The sequence below is a fragment of the Elephantulus edwardii genome, unplaced genomic scaffold (genome assembly GCF_000299155.1).
Source record: "Elephantulus edwardii isolate Elephantulus edwardi_28Jun2011 unplaced genomic scaffold, EleEdw1.0 scaffold00184, whole genome shotgun sequence".
Taxonomy (NCBI): domain Eukaryota; kingdom Metazoa; phylum Chordata; class Mammalia; order Macroscelidea; family Macroscelididae; genus Elephantulus; species Elephantulus edwardii.
Genome location: NW_006399934.1, coordinates 6,275,007 through 6,283,280, shown reverse-complemented (window position 1 = coordinate 6,283,280; position 8,274 = coordinate 6,275,007). Strand labels below are relative to the sequence as shown.

Here is an 8,274-nt window from a genome sequence, read left to right as displayed (position 1 = left end):
GACGGCACATAACAACAACAACAACAACAGGATATCATGTTCTCTGAGTTCTTTGCTATTTGAAAATATCTGCTATTGGAAGGACGTTGGCTAGGACATGAAAGCATTTTATTTGGTTTTTCTCTTTCATGATATTTCATCACAACTACCAAACTCCGTTCAATCTCCAGTGAATCCTACCAACTAGTTTCTTTGGCATGAGAACCTACGGTTTGCTCCCTTTCCTATAGGTAACCTTAACACTGAGTTTTACTCCAGACTTGACCCTGAACCCAGTTCCAGAGACAAAAAGGAAACAAAACTGCCAGCTAAGGAAGCAAAGGAGGATGTAGCCTCAGGGTTCAGTCAGCCAACCCCACTGGACCCACCTGGGAAAACACGTTGCAGTACAGAGGGGAGTAAATATCAGGAAAGTATCTTCTAACAGAAAAAGAAGGCAAGCAGCTTTAACCCAGGACCACCAGTAAGGTGATAAAGTGTGTTCCCTTTTCCCCTTCACATCAACGCACCAGTTCAGCATGAAGAAGTCAGAGAGTCTGCGCCCCATTCCCAAATGAGAAACCCACAAGTGAATAAGACAGTTTGTTTAATCACCATTGGACTATGCCTACTATTGCCCTGTATCATCTGTTCCCCACTGGATCTTTTTCATTTCTTATACCTACTCCCTCCACCCACCAAATCGTGCAGCCCTGCAACTGCATCCCTGCAATTTCATCCCTGCGCATCCTCACCCTTCTGCTCCCAACCCTCACCTCCTTGTATCCCTATACATGTTTTTCACAATAAAAAAACAAAAGCTAGAACTTTTGACATTAAAGAAAATTGTCAAAAAACTGTGTTAATTTGAAAATTAATTTTTTAAGAAAATAAATGTTTTTAATAAACCAATACAAAAACAACCCTATGCAAAACCAACAATTTACAGTTAAAAAAAAAAGTTGGCTATTTCCATTTCAAAACTCTCCTCCATAGTAAATTACTTTGGTGTTCCTAAGATGGCCATTAGGTGGCGCCTAAGTCATTCTCTCGGTTTCATGATTCCACTTCTAACAGAGTAGCCACAACAAAGGAATTTAAATATTTTTTAATTCGTTTTAGAGAAATTCCATCTCAACAGTTCTGAGAATGGTTTGGGTTTTTTTTTAAGAATGGCTTTATCTTTTCTAATTTGTGTTTATCCTAACCCTCTCAAAAATTAAAACTACAATAAGGCTTGAAACCTTTACCTTAAGGGCCATTTGGACAGATGTAAAAGGATTTCTTGTGGTTACTCCAAATTTTTGTTGAACGTTGAATGTATTTCAATAAAATTTTAAAAGTAAAATTGTATTTATTGTTACATTTGAGCCTTCTCTTAAAAGAAATGAAACTAAAATTCATAGCCCAATAAAACTTTTACAATGATAGAAATATTATCCAAGTGTGCTGTCCTAACTTAACACTTTTGGCTATTGAACATGTAAAATGTCATCCATGAGACTCTTCTAACTGCTATCAAATAATAATAATAACAAACAACGATTTTAAGAGGCACATAGATTTCACTTTTCACATGGAAAGTACATTTCATGCTCTTTATTGGTGGAGAAATCTGCTATAGAGGTGAGATTCTTAAGGTTTTCCCATTAAAAATACACTCTTCATTGTCATTATTCTCCCATGTTCATGTACTTTTTGTTGTTGGTGGTGGTGGTTTTTGGTATATTGTTTTTTAAGAGAACATTTAAACTTTTCAAAAGAGTTTTCTTTAGCCTAAAAGGCTTTTTTTTCTACTTTTAGTCTAATTATATGATCTGTGCCATGACATTCTCATAAACCATTACCGTATATAACATGGTACAGGGAAGCCCACAAAATTTAGATTTTTTTTTTCCCTCTGGTCAACTCTACCTTGTTACATTTTTACTTTTCAAGCATTTTAAAAGTATAATGTCAGGTATACAACTTTATGCTCCACATGAACAAATTATATTTCCAAAAGACACTACTAGATTCACACAAATGAGTCAAGACACTTGGTGTTTTAAAACAGACATGGAAGATCAGCCTTACAATTACACTGAAAAAGACTATTTCCTGTATTATTAAGAACAAATATGCCCTTAGACCGGCTCCTAACCCTGAGTAAAGGTATTTGTAACCTAGACCTTCTCCTAGCCATATATATCTCCCTGTGATCATAGAGTGCTACATTTTAGCTATTTGGGCTTCTCAATTCCCTGGCCAAACAGCTCTGCACCACCACCTCCTCCTTGGACCTGCACGGACCTCTTTCCAGGTGTTTCTTGTGTGGGAAGCTGGTGTGTGTTGAGGTGTACATACATTATATACGAGGTCCTAGAAGATGGAGATGAAGATTAGGGTGCAAATCTTTACATTCTGATTCCTTCCCTTTTACATTTCACCGGACAGGCTCTAATCTATCAGGTAAGTTTACTTAATACAGTATAACTGGCCTAAACTTACTAAATAACTTCTATATGGATCAACTGCTAACGTCATACTTAACCTTAAAAAAGGTACACTAATTAAAGGCAAAAAGAGCACAACCAACTAGAAAAAAAGGAAAGTGGGGAGGAAGAACAGAGGAAACGTCCAGAAAAACCAAGGAGTAGAAAGAAAATTTCCTACAAACATCACATTCTTTCCTTCTTGTCCTTCTTCTTGCTCTTCAATAATACTGCCACAAGTAACGAAACGAAGTTAAGCTTGTTTGTTCTAGAACTCTCATTTGTTTTCAGAGTTCTAGAATCCTGAGCTCTTTATAAAAAGAAGCAGTTGCTCTTTTAGTCCTTTTCATTTTTGTCTCCTTTTTTTTTCATGTTTGTCTTCTGTTTGGTAAGGTAATCGGATGTCAATTACCTAAAAGAGGGGAAAATGACTATTAAAAGGAATAGAAAGTAGCTGAATTGTTTTCTGTATACACTCAGCGCGAAAAAGAACAAATTTAATTTTGCAAATGAAGTTGAAATGTAGCCAAAAAAAAAATGGAGGTGCCGGGGATTGAACCCGGGGCCTCGTGCATGCTAAGCACGCGCTCTACCACTGAGCTACACCCCCTCACGAAAGCTAGAGCTCAGAAATATTTCTATGACTTGTTACTATTTTTTTTTTTTCCTTTTAATGTGGCTCGAAATTTTTCATTTTGTCAAAGCTGGTTTTAAATGACTGAATCTTGTCTGAAAGTTAATCCGAGGGAAGGAAAAATGGATCTCAGCTGAAAGTCTCTCTTCTGGTTCTGGGATTTTCCCACTGAGTGGCATCTTTTGCTTGATGACATCGGCCTGGGAGAGGAGACGCGGTCCTGTCTAGTTGCCCCTCCCAGGAAGAGGGCCAGGTTGAAACACGGTCTTGTCCCTCCTTAGGGAACCCCTTCAAGGCTGACATGGTGGTTCCAACAATGGGTTTACTACACGCAGCAGATATTCTGAGGATGGCGCAGGATCAAGCAGTGTGTAGTTACGTTTGCTAAGAGTTGGAGACGACACAATGGCACTTAGCAACAAGGCGTCTCTCTTCTACGTAAAAAGGTAAATCACAATTAAAAAATAAATAAATAAGAGGTTGCCAGAAAGTCGCCAATATAAGTTAGCAGGATAAAGAAAACAACTAACCAAAGGGGTAAAAATCCAAAAAAGCTTCCACATGTGCAGTGAGGATTTTGATCCCGATAGAAGAGAAGACTAGAAGGGAGTTGCAGATTCGCTGGGGTGGTCGCAGCCACCGCTTTCGTCGACTCCCGCGCCAGGCACTCGGGTCTGGAAGGCGGAGCGCCCAGGTCTCCACGGCGCCGGAGGTGAGAACGAGACCAAACAGGGGGTCTGGGGTGAAATAGCGCCCCCTCCTGGGAAGAATCCTCCCCAGAGGAAAAAGGAATGCAGAAAGAAGGCTGTTTTAAGTAGTAATTTATCTGCGAAACCAATTAACTCTTAACTCTCCCTATTATGGCAGTACTCCTCTGAGGTGAGGCTCAACACTAAGAAGACAAAGATTCTCATCACTGGGTCAAAAGGCAGCAGCATGGTAGATGGAGACGAGATTGAGATTGTTAACAATTTGTTTGCTCGACTCCACAATCAACACTCTTGGCACCAACAGTCAGGAAATCAAAAGACAAATGACACTGGGAAAATGGGCTGTCAGGGACCTCTACAGAATACTGAGGAGCAATGATGTCAATCTAGAGACTAAGGTGCGTCTGATCCAGTCCACGGTCTTCATAATTACTTGCATCAGAAAGGGATGATAAAAGAATTATTGATATCTTTGAGTAGTGATGCTGGAAAAGAGTACTGAACATACAGTTAAGACAGAAAATGAGACATTCTAAACACTCAGCCAAAATTTAGGGGTCAACAAAGTTTCTTTCTTAAACGTGTGGGTCAAGAGCGTCTGCCCAAAGCACTGCAACCCAGAGAGAAGCAAAGATTGGGTCTATATAAAGAGATTGAGCATGTGGGGTTACACAAAGTTCATTGTAGAGATTTCTTTACATTCAGGAGTTGTTATCTTTTCTTACTTGTCATGAGTGTCCAGCTCTCGAATCAGATATGGGCTGTAGTCAGAGAGTGGTAACCAAGCTGGGTCAGCACGTACTGGAGAAGTTGTTGTTGTTATGTGCGTTGAGTCGTTTACGACTCATAACGACCCTATGTACAACAGCCCTAAACCCTGCTCTATCCTGTGCCATTCGCACTGCCTCTGACACACCCATCCCAATTACTGCAGTCACTGAATTAATCCACCTCATAGAGGGTCTTCCCCTCCTGCGCTTTCCCTCCACCCTACCAAGCATGATGTTCCTCTCCAAGAACCTGTCCCTCCTTACAACATGTCCAAAGTATGTCAGCCCCAGAATCCTTGCCTCCAAGGAATAGCTTGGTTTAACCTTCTCCAGGATGAATCTGTTTGTTTTCTTGGCAGTCCATGGTACATTCAATACTCTTCTCCAGCACCACAGTTCAAAGGCATCAATTCTCCTTCTATCCTCCCTAGTCACTGCCCAACTTTCTGATGAATAACAAGTGATTGCAGCGACCATGGCCTGTTTCAGATGCACCTTAGTCTCCAGAGACACACTGTTGCTCTTGGAGAAGTTAGCAACACATTTTATTGCCAAAATTATTGTGGCATACATTTCTTAAAATGGCTGTCAGAACAAAACGGCTTCTTTAAGGCTTATCAAGAAAACAAAGATTCTCACCACTAGGCCGAGATTGGTACCATCATGATAGATGGTGAAGAGATTGAGATTATTAATAGCGTTAGTTTGTTTGGCTCTGCAATCAACACTCTTGGTACTAACAGCCAGGAAATTTAAAAAAGCCTAATTGCATTGGGAAAGTCTGCTGTCAGAGACCTCTTCAAAGTACTGAAGAGTAATGATGTCAGTCTGGATACTAAGATGCGCCTGATCCAGGCCACAGTCTTTGAAATTATTTGCTATGCATCAGAAAGCTGGACAATGACTAGGGATGATAGAAGAATTGACAAGGATTCTGAAGCTGCATCTGACATATTTTGGACATGTTGCAAGGAGGGACCAGTTCTTGAAGAGGGATGTCATGCTTGGGAGGGTGGAGGGACAGCGCAGGAAAGGAAGACCCTGTATGAGATGGATTGATTCAGTGACCGGGGTAATGGGGGTAGATGTGTCAGAGACAATAAGGTCGGCACAGGATAGAGCAGGGTTTAGGGCTATTGTACATAGGGTCACTATGAGTCGCAGGAAACTCGATGGCACATAAAAACAACAACAAAAATAAACAACAATGCTTAGCATATAAGCTATTACAATACCGTGGACTGCCAAGAGAACAAACATATCTGTCCCAGAGAGGATGAAACCAGGCTGCTCTTTGGAGGCTAGGTTTTCGAAGCTGTTTCACATACTTGGGGCATGTGGCCAAAAGGGACCTGTCCTTGGAGAAAGACATCATGCTTGGAAGGGTAGAGGGACTATTATGAACGCAAAGGTTTCTTTCTGTAGTCAATTGCCAATAAGACAAACGGATTTCTAGATTCATACGAACTTTATTACAGATCTGGGAGGAAAGCGAGTTGGCCTCAAAGACTCCCCGTCTGGGAGTAGTCATTACGTTTTTATACCAGGGTGCGGCACCAACTCACTTAACAATGCACTTTGGTTAGTAAAATCAAAGAATTTCTACATTTGGAAAAAAAACCCACAACACATTCATACACAGATACCAGTAAACAGGCAACCTATAAACTAGTTAATGAGGGGACAGCATAAACCCCATTTTAAAAAAAAACAACCCATTAATAACAGAAGCAGAAGAGGGCCATAAAAATTCTTAGCTTAAGGTAAATAAACATGAATGCCCCGGGTAAAGTCTTATCTGTCCTTGCAAAGCAAAGAATTAACTAGTGTCTACCTGACACAAAAAGAGCAAAGGCGGACAAAGTAGCCAGGCCATCAAAAGCCGACCCACATGACTGATTCCCCCCACACACACACACCAACCATGCTCTCAATCTCCCCGCCCTGACAGTAGCACCCAGGAAAGCCTTAAAAACGATTGCGCAGGGGGACTCGGGGCTTTTTCCCTCGCCACCTTCCTACTGAGGGAGAAAATCTCCACATGTGGAATTTAATAAACGCTCTTGAATTTTCATATGTGTGATGATTGGATATCCTTTGAGGGGCATTTCGTGGGCAGAAGAGTTAACATATAGCTGAGAAAAATAGGTTTTGGAAATATGAGTTAATTCGGTATTTTCTTTCCTGGTAAACAGGCAGATTAAGTTACAATTCACATATGACTGGGAAAAACAACTTCAAAGAGGTAACCACTGATATAAGAAATGCATTTCCTTTCCTGGTAAACAGATTAAACTACTTCACATGACTAAAGAAAGGAAACTGAGAATTCTAAGGCCAAATAACTAGTTTTGCATGCTGGAGACAATGGATGTCAATTTTATAACTATACAACTATAGTTTTATAACTGATAAATATATAGAATTCTGAACTTATTAATACTACCCCATCAGGACAGCACAGGAGAGGAAGACCCCAGATGAGATGGATTTATCAGTAACTGGGGCAATGGGGGTTGGTGTGTCTGAATCAGTGAGACTGACTCAGGATAGGGCAGACTGGCAACCCAAAGGCACATAACAACAACAACAACATATGTTTTATAAGTTTTATTTAAAAAAAAGAAAAACCTTCTGAGTTTAGGTAAAAAAGAGGATTTTTACTTCAAAGGAAGCTGTAGTGGAGAAGTATGCTGGGAGTTGTGCTGCTAACACAAACTGCCTCTCTGTTAGTTCAAATCCCCCAGCCATTTCTCAGGAGAAAGGTAGGCAATCTTCTCCCATAGAGCTTAAAGCATCTAAAAACCAAATGGAGAGTGGATGATGAGTCTTTTCCTACTCTATATGGCAATAAGTTTTACTCCAAAAGTCCAAGGTTCAACTTGCTATCTCCTTATGCAAAAGTTATATCTAATATGAAGTAGAAATCTGTCAGTTCTGCTTATTTTTTTGACTTTTTTAAAACTTTTGATTATGCAAAGCCGTTTGACTGTGTGGATCATAACCAATTGTGGCTGACTCTGAGAAGAATGGGAATCCCAGGACACTTGCGAAACCTATACTTGGACCAATAGGCAGTCGTCAGATCAGAGCAAGGCACTGCATGGTTCAAATTTGGGAAGAGCATACACCAGGGATGTGTCCTGTCTCCATACCTTTTCAACCTGATGCAGAACAGATTATTCAGGAGGCTGGGCTCTATGAGGAGAAACGTGGTGTCAGGATTGGTGGAAGATCTATCAACAATCTGTGTTATGCAGATGACACAGTCCTGCTTGCTGAAACTGAGGAAGACCTGAAGCGCTTGCTGCAGAGGGTCAAGGACTGCAGCCTTCAGTATGGACTGAGGCTCAATGTCAAGAAGACAAAGATTCTCACCGCTGGACCAATTGGTAGCATCAGGATGGATGGTGAAGAGATTGAGATTGTTCACAGCTTTAGTTTGCTTAGCTCCACAGTCAACACTCTTGGCACCAGCAGTCAGGAAATTAAAAGACATATTGCCATGGGAAAGTCTGCTGTTAGGGACCTCTCCAAAGTACTTAAGAGCAATGGTGTCACTCTGGAGACTAAGGTGTGTCTGATACAGGCCATGGTCTTTGCAATCACTTGTTATGCATCAGAGAGTTGGACAGTGACTAAGGAGGATAGAAGGAGAATTGATGCCTTTGAGCTGTGGTGCTGGAGAAGAGTATTGAGAGTACCAT

At 40.8% G+C, this 8,274-nt stretch overlaps 1 non-coding gene across 1 annotated transcript; it reads right to left on the bottom strand.

Annotated features, from left to right (window-relative positions):
• Positions 1–2,991: 2,991 nt before the first annotated feature.
• TRNAA-AGC lies at positions 2,992–3,063 on the bottom strand. The gene has a single exon. It is a non-coding gene; the product is annotated as a tRNA-Ala (tRNA).
• Between the last annotated feature and the right edge of the window lie 5,211 nt (positions 3,064–8,274).